This window comes from Coregonus lavaretus (genome assembly GCF_964263955.1).
Source record: "Coregonus lavaretus genome assembly, chromosome: 8".
Lineage (NCBI taxonomy): Eukaryota > Metazoa > Chordata > Actinopteri > Salmoniformes > Salmonidae > Coregonus > Coregonus lavaretus.
The window spans coordinates 16,514,349-16,533,841 of NC_139995.1; the positions used below are offsets into that span (position 1 = coordinate 16,514,349).

General features: G+C 43.5%; 1 pseudogene across 1 annotated transcript; it reads left to right on the forward strand.

Annotated features, from left to right (window-relative positions):
• Positions 1-7,607: 7,607 nt before the first annotated feature.
• On the forward strand, positions 7,608-18,276 carry LOC311133445 (histone-lysine N-methyltransferase SETMAR-like; annotated as a pseudogene). The gene is made up of 3 exons: positions 7,608-7,746; positions 12,696-12,742; positions 17,525-18,276. The product of its transcript is annotated as a histone-lysine N-methyltransferase SETMAR-like (transcript).
• The last annotated feature ends 1,217 nt before the right edge of the window (positions 18,277-19,493 follow it).

A 19,493-nucleotide genomic window follows, 5' to 3' on the forward strand; every position in this document is an offset into this window, starting at 1 on the left:
TTCCATTCACCCAGCTCAATATAACTTTGATAGGTTTAGGCTACTATATGATACTCTAATTTTCATTGTACCCATCATGAGGTTGCTACAACCTAGCCTATGAATGAAAATGTACAACGTAGGTGCACAGATAAGAGAATTTTGAGTAATCAAGGTGACAGACAGTGACATATTCATTACCGCCTTGCACACTCTTGCCTGCATCTAGCTGATCTAGGGTGTAATCATTAGTCAAACAGTTGCAAATGAGAGTTTCTATTGGACAAATTAATGTTTATCCCTGTTTCGTTCCGTTTGCTTCCGTTTGCGAAATGTTTTTCTTCAGAATCGGCAGAATGAATACACCACTGATAACACGCAAACAGTTAACTTTCATAATAGCCACATAAAAACAGCATGATCACTTTGCTCGTTGTATATATAATTCCTTATCGCAACTATCTACGCGCTCCCCTCCTCTCACCATTTCCCTTCGCTTGTGCACATCAGTGCACACTCATCAGCTGTCTGTGACCAGGTGAAAAAAACTTTCCAAGCCAAACCTTCATATCATGACCGCTAACCACTACACACAGCCTACATCATTGTCACATCATAGTCAACTAGAACTACTAGAACTAAAGCGTTAGTAAACCCGCTACAATCATGCAGTACAGTGTGCGAAAGCATTTTAGCAGTTACATCGGCGGGCCCCAGTGGCAATAAATTAATAAAACCAAAAGCTTACCTGTAGCTCAGTTGGTAGAGCATGGCGCTTGCAATGCCAGGGTTGTGGGTTCGTTTCCCACGGGGGGCCAGTATGAAAAAATTAATGCACTCACTAACTGTAAGTCGCTCTGGTTAAGAGCGTCTGCTAAATTACTAAAATGTAAAATGATAATGTGCAGGAAAAAAGGAGGTGCAGACCCCAGAACAGCCATCAGAGTATACCAAAGCTATATCAGGCCCCTGTTCGAGTATGCTGCCCCAGCCTGGTGCAATGCTGCTCCCAGACAAATATCTAAGTTCCAGACAGTCCAAAATCAGGCTCCCTAAACACACAAATAATCAATACTCACACAAACTGGCAGGGCTAATGACCACAGAGGAGGGGATGGCTGTTCTTGGTCGGCTGAAAATACATATTTGAAACCGATGATTCAAGAGGAACAACAAAACCCTCCAAGAATTGTATCAAGTTTTAACAAATTCATCCAATTATTGTGTTATTACCATTTCATAACTTTTATCCACTTTTAAAACTCATTTTACACCTACTGGTATTTTATCCATAACATTTTAAGTGGATTAAACACATTTTTACCCCCTAGAGTGTAAGTCTGGGGGGCGGGTTCTACTAAGCTAACATATTAAATTGTTTTAAGATGGTCATACCAAGGATCATTAAGCTATTTGATTCTGAATTATAGGACCCCTTTAGGTATAACAAAAATATCTTAGAAATATATATATATTTGATGTAACTTTGAATTTAGCTTTGAATTTGGCCTTACTGCCCATAGAAACACATTGAATAACAGATTCATACTTGGAAAAGCAGATAGTCAAAAAATACATCTAAAGGAAATTTGTTTTGAAGTGTCTGTCCTGTATCTAAGCGATATAAGAAAGATCAGGAAATTATTTGTTAGTTTTTTTTTTACCCATATTTAACACCTTTTTTAGGCACTAAGCTACTTCCATATATATGTCCATATTTTTTTTTACTGGTACTGGGCTACCTTCAGACGTGTCTTGAAGCAAAACAACCGACATGTTAAGTGTTCGGGAGAGTCTCACCTTTCCATAGAGGGGTGATATTAGTTTGTAGCCCAAACTGTTTGGACACTACAGACAGAAGTTGGTAGATAGGCAGTACCGACTTCAGACGAGTCCCATGGGGTTGGTAGAACATCAACAGTTGTGAGGCAAAAACAACTGACATGTACGTGTTTGTAAGAGTCTCATCTTTCCACAGAGGAGTCATGATAGCATGTAGTCCAAACCGTTCGGACGCAACATACGTTTTCATGAGAAGACAAACACCGGTGTACTACTAAGCAATATGGAATTGTTTTAAGAATGTCATACCAAGGATCATTTTGCTGTTTGATTTTGAGTTTTAAGACCCCTTATGATCCCCCAACCCAAACGCTTAACCTAAACCGGGTCCGTATCCTATTCCCTACACCCCAAACCTAAACCCTTACCCTAATCCGGGTTCGTAATCCCTATCCTATCCCTCCCACCTCTTTTTATTTGTATCTTATTTGTTTTTCTTCTTTAGGCTACATTTAATTATCCGATAAAGTCTGTTTTAACTAAAATCAAGTCACAGAAGACAAAAGGAGAACTCCAACCCCCCTCCCCCTTGTCCCTTGCCAAACCTCACTCTCCACTGGACAGACACTGAGAAGAGGGGTAGAAAAGGGCAGGAAGCCCTGAGTTATCCCTACAAGGCCCAAGTCTCTTTACTTTACTTACTCCAAGTTATAGAAAAGAGCAGAAGCAGTTTAGCAGTGAATTCGATCCGTTCAGACTCCAGTCCTACCTACCTACAGGTTATGGAAAATGTCATTTTTTTTGTATTTGACCAGTAGGTTTTCTCATGGAGAAAGACCCCACTTCTATGTCAAAGATAATACAACAAAAACACTATAGTAAATACAGTAACGTCTGCAAAACACTACAGTAATTACTATAGAATATGTACAGTATATACTATAGTTTTTTAAACTATAGTAATAATACTGTATTTATATTATAGTAAACTGTCAATACTACAGTATACTACAGTCATGTCTGCAAAAGAGCAGTAAGAGCGTCTCCTAAATGACTAAAATGTAAATGTAAGTCCGCAAAAACACTACAGTGAATACTATAGTATATACTGTGCCTTCGGGAAGTATTCAGACCCCTTGACTTTTTCACATTTTGTTATGTTACAGCCTTATTCTAAAATGTATTAAATAAATAAAAATCCTTAGTAATCTACACACAATACCCCATAATGACAAAGTTTTTCAGCGGCAGGGACTGGGAGACTAGTCAGGATCGGGGCAAAGATGAACGGAGCAAAGTACAGAGAGATCCTTGATGAAAACCTGCTCCAAAGTGCTCAGGACCTCAGACTGGGGCGAAGGTTCACTTTCCAACAGGACAATGACCCTAAGCACACAGCCAAGACAACGCAGGAGTGGCTTCGGGACAAGTCTCTGAATGTCATTGAGTGGCCCAGCTAGGACCCGGACTTGAACCCGATCGAACATCTCTGGAGAGACCTGAAAATAGCTGTGCAGCAACGCTCCCCATCCAACCTGACAGAGCTTGAGAGGATCTGCAGAGAATAATGGGAGAAACTCCCCAAATACAGGTGTGCCAAGCTTGTAGCGTCATACCCAAGAAGACTTGAGGCTGTAATCGCTGCCAAAGGTGCTTCAACAAAGTACTGAGTAAATATTTGTAATAAATTAGCAAACATTTCTAAAAACCTGTTTATGCTTTGTCATTATGGGGTATTGTGTGTAGATTGATGAGGGAAAAAACAATGAAATCAATTTTAGAATAAGACTAACCTAACAAAATGTGAAAGGGTCAAGGGGTCTGAATACTTTCCGAAGGTACTGTAAATATATTAATACTACAGTATTTATATCATAGTATACTATAGTACTTTTTCATGTGGGTACTTATACTTTCTTTGTTTCTTTGTTTTCTTTTTTTAGCTTTACTTTCCCCATTTTTGCTTGTTTGGCAACCTCCCTAATGTTTTTTCCAGAAGCTGTGTCCCTCTTTGTTTCATTGGCAGTAGGTCCATGGCCTTTGATGAACTATGAGAACCATGATGGCAGGCCCCTTTGAGAGGCCTGGGGAATTGGCACGGGGAGAGTCCTAGTAATCAAGCCCACTCAGGCTAACGAAGGGAGACGGGGGGAGCATTTGAAATGTTCTTTGTTCTCCAAAGTCAAATTAGACAGTGAGCAGCATGCCACCAAGCAACTTTCCTTTCTAGCTGAGAGCAGCATCACTGGCAATTTGAAGAGAAGCCAATAAACACAGGAGCAGAGAGAGCACTGGGGTGTTGTTGATAGTTTCCCCAAAGGACGTGGTCTATCATGCTTTTGGTTCATTGGCTGTCCAACCAATTGTCTTCTGTGTTGTTGTCTTCTCATTAAATCCAAAAGACAAAGTAGTTAATTAAAGATCCCCCAACAAGCTCTGTCATTAAGAGAACAGGAGGAAAGGGATGTGCTTCATGAGAGCCACACATTGTCAAGTCATATTAATCATGTAGAGACCCTCATTGAGAAAAACAAGCTGGTACTTCTGGTACATTTTGGAACCGTTTTCCAACTGGGAAATCCAATCAAAAACACATTCCCTCTTACGCATATTTTTCTTCCTCTTTTGTATTGGATAGCAAACTTCCATTGGTAAATGTAATATATTTGTGTAGACTTTGTTTGAGTTTACAGCACTGGGGGAATCCAGAGAGACACTTCAAGCTGTGTGTGGGTAGAATGTAATATAGTCTAGCTAAATCCTATTTAATCCTGTACTGTTTGCTTATTTTCAGCAGACAGGGAGGCAGGGGCACGCAGTAAGAGGACAAAGTGCTGATGGGAGATGTCATTTTTAATATATTTGTATTTTCCTGACTGGACAGACTTGCGCTCATCGATACATTAATCATCATTGCATGACAGCCATCAATACTCTACCCGGAGCTCTACCCATATCTAAAGTTAGTTTCCCTAAAAGATAAATGTTGTTGTTGAGCATCCAGTGTCCTCTTTAATGCCCTAACTGCAATACTTCTGCTTACAGTAGAATCCAGTAGAATTCAAAATGACAAAATGAGTTTTTGCACAAGGACATTGTAAAGGAAAGAGGATAGGGGGTATTCTCAGAGGAAGATGACAAAGGGTCAGTTGTGTGTGCAGCTGAAATGCCAGCCAGCAATGTGACCTCTACCCATCTGCTTCCTTCCGCCACCTGAGAATAAGCCTCTGTATCTATTACTGTATATATGAGAACATGAAAACAACATCATACCATATTACAGGTTGAGCTGAAAACTGCCAAAATGTCCCCTGACAATAAATCACTTTCTAACAAAACATCTGACTAGAAATATGAAATGTGCATCCTGCCCAACATCTATGCCTTTATACAAAAAGCTAACTTGAAGGAAATCCTGATGACGACGTTGTTTGTTTGAAGGACAGTATCCTCCCAGCAATATCACACGATATTGGTAAGGAAAGGATAGTGACTGAGGGAGATCCACACATGAAAAAATACAACTGTTTACTATAGAATACTACATTACTTACTATAGAATTCTGTAGTAAACTGTAGTATATTGTAGAATACTATAGTAAAAACTACAGTATTATTGGCAACAACAAAAAAAACACTGTAGTAAATAGTACAGTAATGTCAGCAAAAACACTGCAGTCCGCAAAAGCACTACACTTTTATTTTACTATAGTAAATACTACAGTATATAATTTGCATATGCCCATTCCTCTCCCCATGTCCCAATTTGTGCCACCCATAAGTGAAAAACCTACATGCCAAGTAGAGACCATATTTTGTTACATACAGGTTACCGAGTGGCGCAGCGGTCTAAGGCACTGCATCTCAGTGCTTGAGGCGTCACTACAGACCCCCTGGTTCGATTCCAGACTGTATCACAACCGGCCAATAGGGCGGCGCACAATTGGCCCATCGTCGTCCTGGCTTGGCCGGTGTAGGCTGTCATTGTAAATAAGAATTTGTTCTTAACTGACTTGCCTAGTTAAATAAAGGTTAATAGAAAAGAGCAGAAGCTCTGAACTATCCGTTCAGACCCCAGTCTTACCTACCTACAGGTTGTGAAACATTTGCTCTTTTAGTATTTCTCCAGTAGGTTTCCTCACGGAGAAAGCCTCCACTTCTATGTCAAAGATAATAAAACAGAAACACTATAGTAAATACTACAATAATATCTGCAAAAACACTACTGTAAATACTACAGTATATTGCAGTCTGCAAAAAACTACAGTAAATACTACAGTATACTACAATATGCAAAAACACTACATTGATTACTGTAGTATATACCACAGTTTTCTTTTACTTCAGTATTTATACTATAGTTAACAGTAAATACTACAGTATACTCCAATATACTACAATAAATACTACATTTTAGTCTGCAAAAACACTACAGTATATACTATAATATTTTTTAGTATGGTATGGTTTCCTTCTCCATTTCCTTTCCCCTCCCCATGGGTCTAAGGAACAGATGGAGCACGGTGCTTCCAAAGCCCCATCATTACAGGATGGATTATGTCACTGGCAGGAGGCTTCCATTGTTGTCCATTTGGTGTATCGTTATCTCCAAGGTAACAGGGGTGGCTTCCAAAGCTACATTGTGCCAGGCGTCCCCCTGTTGGAGTGGAAGAGAGGGTCCTCGCTCCATACTCACGGGTGTGAAAGGCTGCTGTCCACCTCACTCTCTAGCTGGGTTCCACTTCCAACAATGCTTGTTTGTGCTCTTATGATGTGGGAACCAAAGGACACTGTCACCTCATATGGCCATGTTTTTTATTTGGTCTACACTACCTGAATTCTAATGTCTCATACACACACACACACACACACACACACACACACACACACACACACACACACACACACACACACACACCCACACACACACACACTTTTCTTTTTATCATGAGTCAGTGATTCATTACATGATGTTCTGGCTGTAAGTGGTTCTCTTTGTAAAGTCTCATAGTGCCACCTACTGCAAAAATTGCAGAAGTGCGACTGTGTTCTTTTGCTAGAAGGCCGCTAGGCGGCGACATTGTAAAACATTCATCATAGACTCTCAGTAAGTCTCTCTTCTTGGACTGTTGTAGTGCCCTTTCTATGTTGACATTGGGCGTGTTCAAGCGGATGTTGGACACCGCCTTTCAAAGTGTGTTGCATTATGGGTATAAAAATGGTCTGACTTGTGACAACATGTCAACTGCATGACCTTTACAACACAATGTGATCAAAGGTCATGAACTTTTGACTGCAGTCGACTGGACAGTTCTGCAGTTTCTACTCACCAACTGCAACTTGAAGTCGGAACCAAAGCATTGTGGAAGACAACCTTCTTCTGTTTTTTTGGAAGCAAAAGGCACTACATGCTCATAAATGGTTGATGTTGCCACCAATCATTGGTTATTATCAATGCATGTTTACTGTTTTGGGTGGATGACTATTTAGAGTTTAAATACGTCTTTATCCTTACTTTTTTTTTTATCCCAGCCCCTGTCCCCTATGAGGCCTTTTGCCTTTTGGTAGGCCGTCATTGTAAATAAGAATTTGTTCTTAACTGACTTGCCTAGTTAAATAAAATAAAATAAAATCTAATTACATGTGATCCAAATGTCTAACATAAATAAATGAAATATCCTACTTGTGACAATGTATTTATCTAGATGTTACTGTAATGTTGTGTCCCATGTAATAGCCTACAATGTGTCTTGTCTGTCATATTGTTGTCATCAAACAAATTCAATTTAGGAGGGACTTAAGGGTAGGCCTTGTCAAAGAGGTGTTGCTTTAGGTGGGACTGAAAGATGGTGATGGACTCAGAGTCACAGATGGCTGGAGGGAGGGAGTACCAGAGCCTAGGAGCAAACCTGGAGAAGGCCCTGTCGCCGAAGCTCTGGAGCATCGACCTGGGGATGACAAGGTTGCCTGCTGTGGTGGAACAGAGTGCGTGTGTTGGTTGGTAGGTGAGAAGAAGGTCTGAGAGGTAAAGGGGGAGGGGCAAGGTGGTGAAGGTGCTTTGTAGGTCAGAAGGAGGATTTTGTAATCAATGCGTTGGGAGACAGAGAGCCAGGGAAGTTCACACATGACAGGAGCCGGGCTGCAGAGTTTTGAACCATTTGGAGCTTATGGAGGGAGCTTGAGTTGATCCCAAGAGTAGTGAGTTGCAGTAGTCAAGACGGGAGGAGATTAATGCATGTATGAGCGTTTCAGTGGCAGGACGGGAGAGGGAGGAGCTGACATTGGCAATGTTGCGGAGGTGAAGAATGAGGATTTGACAGTCTGTCTTATGTGGTGGTCAAAGGAGAGGGTGGAGTCCAGGATGACACCAAGGTTGTGTTTGTGGGGGAGGGAGAGACAGTGGTGTCGTCAATGGTGAGGGTGAGGTTGCCAGCTTTGGTGAGGGTGGATTTGGTGCCTATGAGGAGGAGTTCCGTTCTTTCACTGAGTTTGAGGAAGTTTTTTTGCATTCATGTTTTTATTGCAGAGGCAGGATTCAATGTGGGTCAGAGGTGGGTTGAGGAGGGATTTGGTGCTGATGTAGAACTGGGTGTCATCGGCATAGCAGTGAAAGGGGATGCAACTGTGATGGGGATCATATTTCGGACTTCCTTGAGTGCCCTGCTAGGGTGAAAGAGGTTGAGGTGTCAAGGATCAGGGTTGCACAGCAGATCTCTTATGTGGAGACGGTGAAGAGAGTTGAAGGGGCAACAGACCACAGTGCTGAAGAAGATATGGCGGTGGATGCACCACAACCAGTTGCAAATGTTTTCCGTCAATCAAGTGATCTGGATACACTCATTGTGAAGAAGGTGGATTTTGTAGCATTTATAGCCACAGTTATTAATTGTATTGCACGTGTCCAAGAAGTCCAAGAAGCTGAACATCATTATACTGTATCTGCAACCAAGAGGTTTATGGGGCTCCAAGACTTCACGGCAAAAGCACTGCAAAGACTACTGACGCCAGAAAATGTCCCGCCCTCACAGGATCCTTCTGAGTCTGTGTAGGGACCTGATTAGAGTTTTGGATTTTAACAGAAAAGCAGGTTGATTTTGTTTTAGTTAAAATTTATTTTTTATAGTTTGTATGAATCTTTTTTTTACTCCACATTATTTCCTTTTTGGGATATTTAATATCCACCCGCACAGTAGGTGGCAGAATGCACATCCAATTGTTGCGAACGCCATTATACCAAAGAAGAAGAAGACGAAGACTTGCTGTCAGTGCATATGTACCGCCTCAACTTTACTTGTCGACTTCCATCTACAGTCGGCTACTTTTGCTTACCACTCAAACACGCCCATGATGTTCATACATACAGTACCAGTCAAATGTTTGGACACACCTACTCATTCAAGGGTTTTTCTTCATTCTTACTATTTTCAACATTGTAGAATAATAGTGAAGACAACAACACTATGAAATAACACATATGGAATCATGCAGTAAACAAAAAAGTGTTAAACAAATCAAAATATATTTTAGATTTTAGATTCTTCAAAGTAGCCACCCTTTGCCTTGATGACAGCTTTGCACACTCTTAGCATTCTCTCAACCAGCTTCACCTGGAATGCTTTTCCAACAGTCTTGAAGGAGTTCCCACATATGCTGAGCACTTGGCTGCTTTTCCTTCACTCTGCGGTCCAACTCATCCCAAAGCATCTCAATTGGGTTGAGGTCAGGTGATTGTGGAGGCCAGGTCAACTGATGCAGCACTCCATCACTCTCCTTCTTGGTCAAATAGCCCTTACACAGCCTGGAGGTGTGTTGGGTCATTGTCCTGTTGAAAACAAATTATAGTCCCACTAAGCGCAAACCAGATGGGATGGCGTATCTCTGCAGAATGCTGTGGAAGCCATGCTGGTTCAGTGTGCCTTGAATTCTATATAAATCACAGACAGTGTCAGCAGCAAAGCACCCCCACACCATAACACCTCCTCCTCCATGCTTCAAGGTGGGAGCCACACATGTGGAGATCATCCGTTCACCTACTCTGCATTTCACAAAGACACGGCAGTTGGAACCAATAATCTCCAATTTGGACTCATCAGACCAAAGGACAGATTTCCACCGGTCTAATGTCCATTGCTCTTGTTTCTTGGCCCATGTAAGTCTCTTCTTATTATTGGTGTCCTTTACGTTTACATTTTAGTCATTTAGCAGACGCTTTAGTAGTGGTTTCTTTGCAGCAATTCGACCATGAAGGCCTGATTCACACAGTCTCCTCTGAACAGTTGATGTTGAGTTGTGTCTGTTACTTGAACTCTGTGAATCATTTATTTGGGCTGCAATTTCTGAGGTGCAGTTAACTCTAATGAACTTATCCTCTGCAGCAGAGGTAACTCTGGGTCTTCCTTTCCTGTGGCGGTCCTCATGAGAGCCAGGTTCATCATAGCGCTTGATGGTTTTTGCAACTGCACTTGAAGAAACTTTCAAAGTTCTTGACATTTTCCGGATTGACTGACCTTCATGTCTTAAAGTAATGATGGACTGTCGTTTCTCTTTGCTTATTTGAACTGTCCTTGCCATAATATGGACTTGGTCTTTTACCAAATAGGGCTATCTTCTGTATACCACCCCTACCTTGTCACAACACAACTGATTGGCTCAAACGCATTAAGGAAAGATATTCCACAAATTAACTTTTAAGAAGGCGCACCTGTTAATTGAAATGCATTCCAGGTGACTACCTCATGAAGCTGGTTGAGAGAATGCCAAGAGTGTGCAAAGCTGTCATCAAGGCAAAGGGTGGCTGCTTTGAAGAATCTCAAAAATAACATATATTTTGATTTGTTTAACATTCTTTTGGTTACTACATGATTCCATATGTGTTATTTCATATTTTTGATGTCTTCACTATTATTCTACAATGTAGAAAATAGTAAAAATAAAGAAAAACCCTGGAATGAGTAGGTGTGTCCAAAGTAGGTTTCCATCCAATTGCCAACAGATATTCATGTGAATATCCTAAAATCTGCATAAATAAAATAGGCGCATTTTACCAGAGATGTGTTTCCATCAAATTTATGTGTTGCGGATAGAAGTCTGTGCGTGATGACATAGTGCACATCAAAATATATTTGACGGTTAAATTCCTATGTACCGAATAAAAAATACAAATACATTTTCTTTAACTCTACAGATGGTTTTCTCACAAAAAATGTGGTGTTACAGTGGCTTGCGAAAGTATTCACCCCCCTTGGCATTTTTCCTATTTTGTTGCCTTACAACCTGGAATTAAAATGGATTTTGGGGTTTTTTGTATCATTTGATTTACACAACATGCCTACCACTTTGAAGATGGTACATCTTTTTTTGTGTGAAACAAACAAGAAATAAGACAAAAAAAACAGAAAACTGGAGCGTGTATAACTATTAACCCCCCGAAAGTCAATACTTTGTAGAGCCACCCTTTGCAGTAATTACAGCTGCAAGTCTCTAGGGGTATGTCTCTATAAGCTTGGCACATCTAGCCACTGGGATTTTTGCCCATTCTTCAAGGCAAAACTGCTCCAGCTCCTTCAAGTTGGATGGGTTCCGCTGGTGTACAGCACTCTTTAATTCATACTACGGATTCTGAATTGGATTGAGGTCTGGGCTTTGACTAGGCCATTCCAAGACATTTAAATGTTTCCCCTTTCCCCTTAAACCACTTGAGTGTTGCTTTAGCAGTATGCTTAGGGTCATTGTCCTGCTGGAGGGTGAACCTCTGTCCCAGTCACAAATCTCTGGAAGACTGAAACAGTTTTCCCTCAATAATTTCTCTGTATTTAGTGCCATCCATCATTCCTTCAATTCAGACCAGTTTCCCAGTCCCTGCCAATGAAAAACATTGTTCTCGGGTGATGAGAGGTGTTGGGTTTGCGCCAGACATAGCATTTTCCTTGATGGCCAAAAAGCTCAATTTTAGTCTCATCTGACCAGAGTACCTTCTTCCATATGTTTGGGGAATCTCCCACATGCCTTTTGGCAAACACCAAATGTATTTGCTTATTTTTTCTTTAAGCAATGGCTTTTTTTCTGTCCACTGTTCCGTAAAGCCCAGCTCTGTGGAGTGTACAGTTTAAAGTGGTCCTATGGACAGATACTCCAATCTCTGCTGTGGAGCTTTGCAGCTCCTTCAGGGTTATCTTTGGTCTCTTTGTTGCCTGGTCCGTGAGTTTTGGTGGGCGGCCCTCTCTTGGCAGGTTTGTTGTGGTGCCATATTCTTTCCATTTTTTAATAATGAATTTAATGGTGCTCCATGGGATGTTCAAAGTTTCTGATATTTTGTTTATAACCCAACCCTGATTTGTACTTCTCCACAACTTTGTCTCTGACCTGTTTGGAGAGCTCCTTGGTCTTCATAGTGCCACTTGCTTGGTGGTGCCCCTTGCTTAGTGGTGTTGCAGGCTCTGGGGTCTTTCAGAACAGGTGTATATATACTGAGATCATGTGACAGATCACGTGACACTTAGATTGCACACAGGTGGACTTTATTTAACTAATTATATGACTTCTGAAGATAATTGGTTGTACCAGATTTTATTCAGGGGCTTTATAGTAAAGGGGTTGATTACATATACTGTAAACGCAGCACTTTCCCGTTATTTTTTCTGTAGATTTTTTTTTAACACTTAATTGTTTTTATTTCACTTCACCAATTTGCACTATTTTGTGTATATCCATTACATGAAATCCAAATAAAAATCCATTTAAATTACAGGTTGTAATGCAACAAAATATGAAAAACGCCAAGGGAAATGAATACTTTTGCAAGGCACTGTATATAGCGAGTGTGCCTACTCTGGCACGTGGGCTCTAGCCAATAACTCGCATATACAGTGTGGGCATAGCCTACATACATGATATTATTATGGACAAAATCGAGATTATTTTTATTTGTATTCCAGTTTTACTAAAGGGTAATGTCAGCAAAGAACAATATCCTGCATTTCAGGTAATTCACTTTATTGTAGCTAGCTAGTTGGTAGCTGACTGGTTAGCCCATACCAGCAAGCAGAAACAATAACCTGTACGTTTGTCACATCTATAATTGTTTATATGGATAAAGCATAGCTGCTTGGCCTATGCTGCATTGTGATAGGCTACTAAAACTATTGGTACTTCTTGCATTGGTACGTGTAAACAATTTTCTGTGATGCGAGCAAGGTTGAAGTAAATGAAAAAGCAGTTTTCTTTCTATTCAAGCGGAATAACAAAGGTGCAGCAAGTAGAATTAGCTTCTTCTTCGCAATAAAACAAAAGTCATAAATCTCTACAATCAAGGACCTGTTAAAAAATAAATGATCTGCTGCCCTTCCACAACAATTTAAATACCAGATAAAGTTAAAACCATTGAGGCCACAGTACACATAACAAACAATAATTCCCCTTTGTAATGATTTCTCAATTAATCTCACACACAGGCTGCCAAAATAAAGGAAACACACTTGTGTAAATGAGGGATACAACCAGTGGAGGCTGCTAAGGGGAGGATGGCTCATAATAATGGTTGGAATAGCGCAAATGGAATGGCATCAAACACATGGAAACTATTCCACTGATTCCGCTCCAGACATTACCACGCGCCCGTCCTCCCCAATTAAGGTGCCACCAACCTCCTGTGGATACAACGTATATTGAAAGCATGTGCTTCCACACAGGTGTGGTTCCTGAGTTAATTAAGCAATTAACATCCCATCATGCTTACGGTCATGGATAAAAATGCCCAGTTGCCCATTATTCTGGCTATCATGGCTAGAAGAAGAGATCTCAGTGAGTCTCAAAGGTTGATGTCCACGCCCCCGCATAAATCTAATTAGCATATTTTAAAAATTCCCATACAAATCTGTCAGTTTAAACTAGAGATACACTACATGACCAAAAGTATGTAAACACTTGCTCGTCGAACATCTCATTCCAAAATCATGGGCATTAATATGGAGTTGGTACCACCTTTGCTGCTATAACAGCCTCCACTCTTCTGGGAAGGCTTTCCATTAGATGTAGGAACATTGCTGCGGGGACTTGCTTCCATTCAGCCACAAGAGCATTAGTGAGGTCGGGCACTGATGTTGGGCAATTAGGCCTGGCTCGCAGTCGGCGTTCCAATTCATCCCAAAGGTGTTCGATGGGGTTGAGGTCAGGGCTCTGTGCAAGCCAGTCAAGTTCTTCCACACAGATCTCGATAAACCATTTCTGTATGGACCTTGCTTTGTGCACGGGGGCATTGTCATTCTGAAACAGGAAAGGGCCTTCCCCAAACTGTTGCCACAAAGTTGGAAGCACAGAATCGTCTAGAATGTAATTGTATGTTGTAGTGTTAAGATTTCCCTTCACTGGAACTAAGGGGCCTAGCCCGAACCTTGAAAAACAGCCCCAGACCATTATTCCTCCTCCACCAAACTTTACAGTTGCCACTATGCATTGGGGCAGGTAGCGTTCTCCTGGCATCCGCCAAACCCAGATTCGTCCGTCAGACTGCCAGATGGTGAAGCTTGATTCATCACTCCAGAGAACACGTTTCCAGTGCTCCAGAGTCCAATGGCGGTGAGTTTTACGCCACTCCAGCCGGCACTTGGCTTTGCGCATGGTTATCTTTGGTTTGTGTGTGGCTGCCCGGTCATGGAAACCCATTTCATGAAGCTCCCAAAGAACAGTTCTTGTTGCTCCCAGAGGCAGTTTGGAACTCAGTAGTGAGTGTTGCAACCGAGGACAGACGTTTTTTATACCCTACACACTTCAGCATTTGCTGGTCCCGTTCTGTGAACTTGTGTGGCCTCGCACTTCCCAATTGAGCCTTTGATGCTCCTAGACGTTTCCACTTCACAATAACAGCATTTACAGTTGACCGGGGCAGCTCTAGCACGGCAGAAATGTGACGAACTGACTTGTTGGAAAGGTGGCATCCTATGACGGTGCCACGTTGAAAGTCACTGAGCTCTTCAGTAAGGCCATTCTACTGCTTTTATATATATTTTTTATACTTCAAGGGGTCTTAAACTTCAAAGTCAAATAGCAAAATGATCCTTGGTATGCCCTTCTTAAAACAATTCCATATAGTTTAGTAGAACCCCCCGCTCCAGATTCTGGAGTGGCACCTTGGACGGCATTTTCCACCACCATCAACAAAACACCAAATGATGCAATTTCTCGTGGAATAATGGTGTCGCATCCCTCCAATAGAGTTCCAGACACTTGTAGAATCTATGCCAAGGCGCATTGAAGCTGTTCTGTGTCACACCCTGGCTCTGGGACTCTATATGTTGAGCCAGGGTGTGTTCTTTCTGTTGTGTTTATTTCTATGTTGGCCAGAGTGACTCCCAATCAGAGGCAACGAGTGTCAGCTGTCGTTGGTTGTCTCTGATTGGGAGCCATATTTAAACTGTCTGTTTTCCCTTTGTGTTTGTGGGTTCTTGTTCCGTGTTGGTCATTGTTACCGTGGACTTCACGAGTCGTTTCTTGTTTATTATCACTAAAGATAATAAAGTTTAAACATGTTCGTTCATCACGCTGCGCCTTGGTCTATTCCCTACGACGATCGTGACAGAAGAACCCACCTTACAAGGACCAAGCAGCGTGTCCAGGGGCAGATCTTGGACTGGACATGGGAGGAAGCGCCGGGAAAGGAGATGGAGAGGTTGGCGATGGCCCAGGTGGGCAAATCGTGGTCCTGGGAGGACATACTCGGGGGCAAGGGACCTTGGGCTAGGATTAAGGCCCTGGCGAGAGAGGAGCAGCGGCGTCAGCAGTGTCATCGTCGGACGGACGAGAGGCAACCCCAAAAAATGTTTAGGGGGGGGCACACGGCATGGGCGGCTGGGCAGCAGGAGGCTGCCACAGGGCGATTTGGAGAGGAGGCCACCGGGTTAGGGGGGCCAAAAGGCAGGTTGGCGGAGCCTGGATGGAGAGCGGAACCAACTTCCCGTACTCAGGCATGGCAGCATGGGACGGGGCAGGTTCCGCGGTATGCGGAGCGGCGTACTGTGCCACGAGCGGTCCGTCATAGTCCTGTACGTCCTGTGCGAGCACCCCGCACGTGTCATGCGAAGGGGGGTATGCAGCCAGGACGGAGTGTGCCGGCTCAACGCTCGTGGTCTCCAATGCCTCTCCGCGGTCCCGGATATCCTGCTCCAGTGTCACGTGCTGTTATGCCAGTACGGGTACACAGCCCTGTACGTCCTGTGCGGATGCCTCACACAGAGTGTGTGAGGGTAGGCATTCAGCCAGGACGGGTTGTGGCCACTCTTCACTCCAGGTCTCCTATCCGTCTCCACAGCCCGGTTCGGCCTGTCCCTGCTCCACGCACCAAGCCTACGGTGTGCGTCGCCAGCCCGGTCCGGCCTGTCCCTACTCCACGCACCAAGCCAGGGGTGCGAGTCGTCAGCCCGGTCCGGCCTGTTCCTACTCCACGCACCAAGCCAGGGGTGCGCATCGTCAACCCGGTCCGGCCCGTTCCGGCTCCACGCACCAAGCCAGGGGTGCGCGTCGCCAGCCCGGCCCGGCTTGTTCCTGCTACTCGCACTAAGCCAGGGGTGCGAGTCGTCAGCCTGGTAAGGCCCGTTCCTCCTCCACGCACCAAGCCAGGGGTGCGCGTCGTCAGCCTGGTAAGGCCCGTTCCTCCTCCACGCACCAAGCCAGGGGTGCGCGTCGTCAGTCCAGCACAACCCGTGCCTGGGTCACCGGTGCCTGGTAAGGTACCGGTCAACTGCTCCACTACGGAGCTGAAGCTAACCGCTCCTGCTGCGTCCAGTTCAGCTCCAGCCAGCGGGGCCAGACTGGACCAGGGGCGCTATGGGGGGTTTATTGGAGGGTGGTGGGCAAGGCCGGAGCCAGAACCGCCGCCGAGGAGAAATGCCCACCCAGCCCTCCCCTGTTTTGTTCAAGTTGAGGCGCGGTCGCAGTCCGCGCCTTTAGTGGGGGGGGGGGTACTGTCACACCCTGGCTCTGGGACTCTATATGTTGAGCCAGGGTGTGTTCTTTCTGTTGTGTTTATTTCTATGTTGGCCAGAGTGACTCCCAATCAGAGGCAACGAGTGTCAGCTGTCGTTGGTTGTCTCTGATTGGGAGCCATATTTAAACTGTCTGTTTTCCCTTTGTGTTTGTGGGTTCTTGTTCCGTGTTGGTCATTGTTACCGTGGACTTCACGAGTCGTTTCTTGTTTTGTTTATTGTTGTCTATTATCACTAAAGATAATAAAGTTTAAACATGTTCGTTCATCACGCTGCGCCTTGGTCTATTCCCTACGACGATCGTGACATTCTGGAGGGTTATGGTGGACACTATGTTGGTGTTTCCTATATTTTGGCAGTGACCTGTAGATCCTCATTCAGGCTGTCTAAACTATTTTCTGCCAGCTGGTGGCAGCACAATATCATCTCTTGACATCATTTAGACATTCTGGATGAAATAGAGAGAATCCAAAATAGGCTCACTTCTAAAGCTGCGGAACTGCCCCACTTTACAATTTTCTTACACGTCTTTCTCTTTGAGGATTTGCACCACTGCTTACTAAAAGAAGCATAGCTATGCTGGATTGGATGCTATTAGGGATTTAAAAAAAACATAACTTCTATGTGGGATTGAAGATGATTTTACTCTGTAACTATCTCCTCTAACCAAGTTAAATCCTCCAGCGCCAATACCTTGACTGGTTGTTATTATTCTTTTTTTATTGGTCTGATTACCTTTGTGTCTTATAAAACTTCAGTCCCCTTTTCATCTGTCTCTTTGGTTTCAGTATTCTCCAGAGAACGTCCAGGGGCCAGGATGTGACATAGACCCCAGTGTGGTGATTCTTCCACGCCCACTCCTGCCTGACAGAGAGCTGCTCCTGCCTGCAGACATACGGACAGACATACGACAGCCATTGCTGTCTCCAGGACCAGAGGGATACAGAACATTTTTACGCAGGCCTGTGTTTGAGTGTAATGCCTTGTGTGGCTGTAGTGAGGCCTGGAGCTCAACTTGTGTGTCTACCCCACAGAGGACAGGGGCTTGGGGGTGCAAGCACTGGAGCCCATCCACTGTGGGACCTTTGTGTGTGAGTACGCTGGGAAAGTGATCGGCTTTGAGGAGGCCAGGCGCAGAGAGCTTGCTCAGGGGCCTGAGGATAACAACTACATCATTGCTGTGCGGGAGTATGCTGGAAAGGGACCAGTCAGTGACAACTTTGTGGACCCTGCTGTGGTTGGGAATGTGGGGCGTTTTCTGAACCACTCCTGCCAGCCCAACCTGTTCATGGTGCCTGTCCGGGTGCACTCCCTGGTGCCCAGTCTGGCCCTGTTCGCTGGCAGGGACATCACCCCTCAGGAGCTCACATTCGACTATTCAGGGGGCTATAGCAATACACCCTCTGTGGAGAGGTTGGTTCAGAGTGACCCTGGGACAGAGGCCAGTGGGACAGATACCCTCCAGAGGAAAACATGCCACTGTGGTACCTAGAACTGTGCCCAATTCCTGCCACTGGACATATCTGTTCTCAACAATTAGATAGAGGATTGTGTTTATTTATATAATGTCTATAACTTGATGTTTTGTAACTTAAAGTGATCATGTTGTACTGGAAACAAGATACATTTTGCACTTTTATTTTGGTCGAATCCAACTCTCCCATTCTAATGTACTTGTTATTTTATTAAATGTAAATCCTGCACCCAGTGTGTCAGTTCTGTGCTAACAGCATCATCCATAATTGAAGATAAAGATGGATCTGTATGACACATCAGTTGCTCCACCTACACAGTCTGCTGGTGTAGTCATCCGGTGCGTACCAGTGAGGCATCCATCTGGATTAAAGGGGCAATCTGGGATTGCTCCATTTTGTACTCATATAACCATTGATTCTTGAGTAATATAACTTATAAATGCCTCATGAGCTTAGTTCAACTTTCGTACCCCATCAGAACCCAAAATATACGCTTGTTATACTGTAATTCTAAACAAGCACTGCTTCAAAACATGGTTAAAATCTCATCGATGGTCAGTCCTTGCATCCATAGCTCTGTCTATGAATTTGAGAGTGGTTACATTTTTCCAGCCCATCCCTCAGCTGTTTACCAGAACGGTGACCGCTTTGTTGTTTTTCAAATCCTGGATTGACCCTTTTATGATGACCCCCACTGTTCTGTCAGACTGCCCACTATCTCACTGTCCCCAACTCCTCTGTTGGATGGCATCACTGATCTCATATAGAGATCCAGCATTTCTGTCACAAAGTATAAACTCCATTTGTGTTGAGCAGACCAGCTAAAAGCTCTCTCTGTCAGAGAGTACTTGTGCTATGTGGGGCACGTCCCACCAGACCTAGCTATCAAAACACTTCAGTTCCCAAGTCTCATCGTGCCCTGCCTGGCCTATAAGCCCTCGCCCGACATCTCACCGACAGCATATTAATCTACCAGATCTTTATATCAACTGTCTGATATTGACTACAGTAAATGACGGGTCTGGCTTTTTAGTGGTATGTATTATACCAGGGTTTCCCAATTATTATTATTTTTGCCATAGCACTACACAGCTGATTCAAATAATCAAAGCTTGATGATTAGTTGGTCATTTGAGTCAGCTGTGTAGTGTTAAGGGGGGAAAAAAAATTGCACCCAGGGGTGGCCCCAGGACCGAGTTTGGGAAACCCTGTATTATACAAATCATGTGTGCTCATAGATTGGCTGAAAATGTTGTATGCAAAGACATTTCTGTGTCAATAG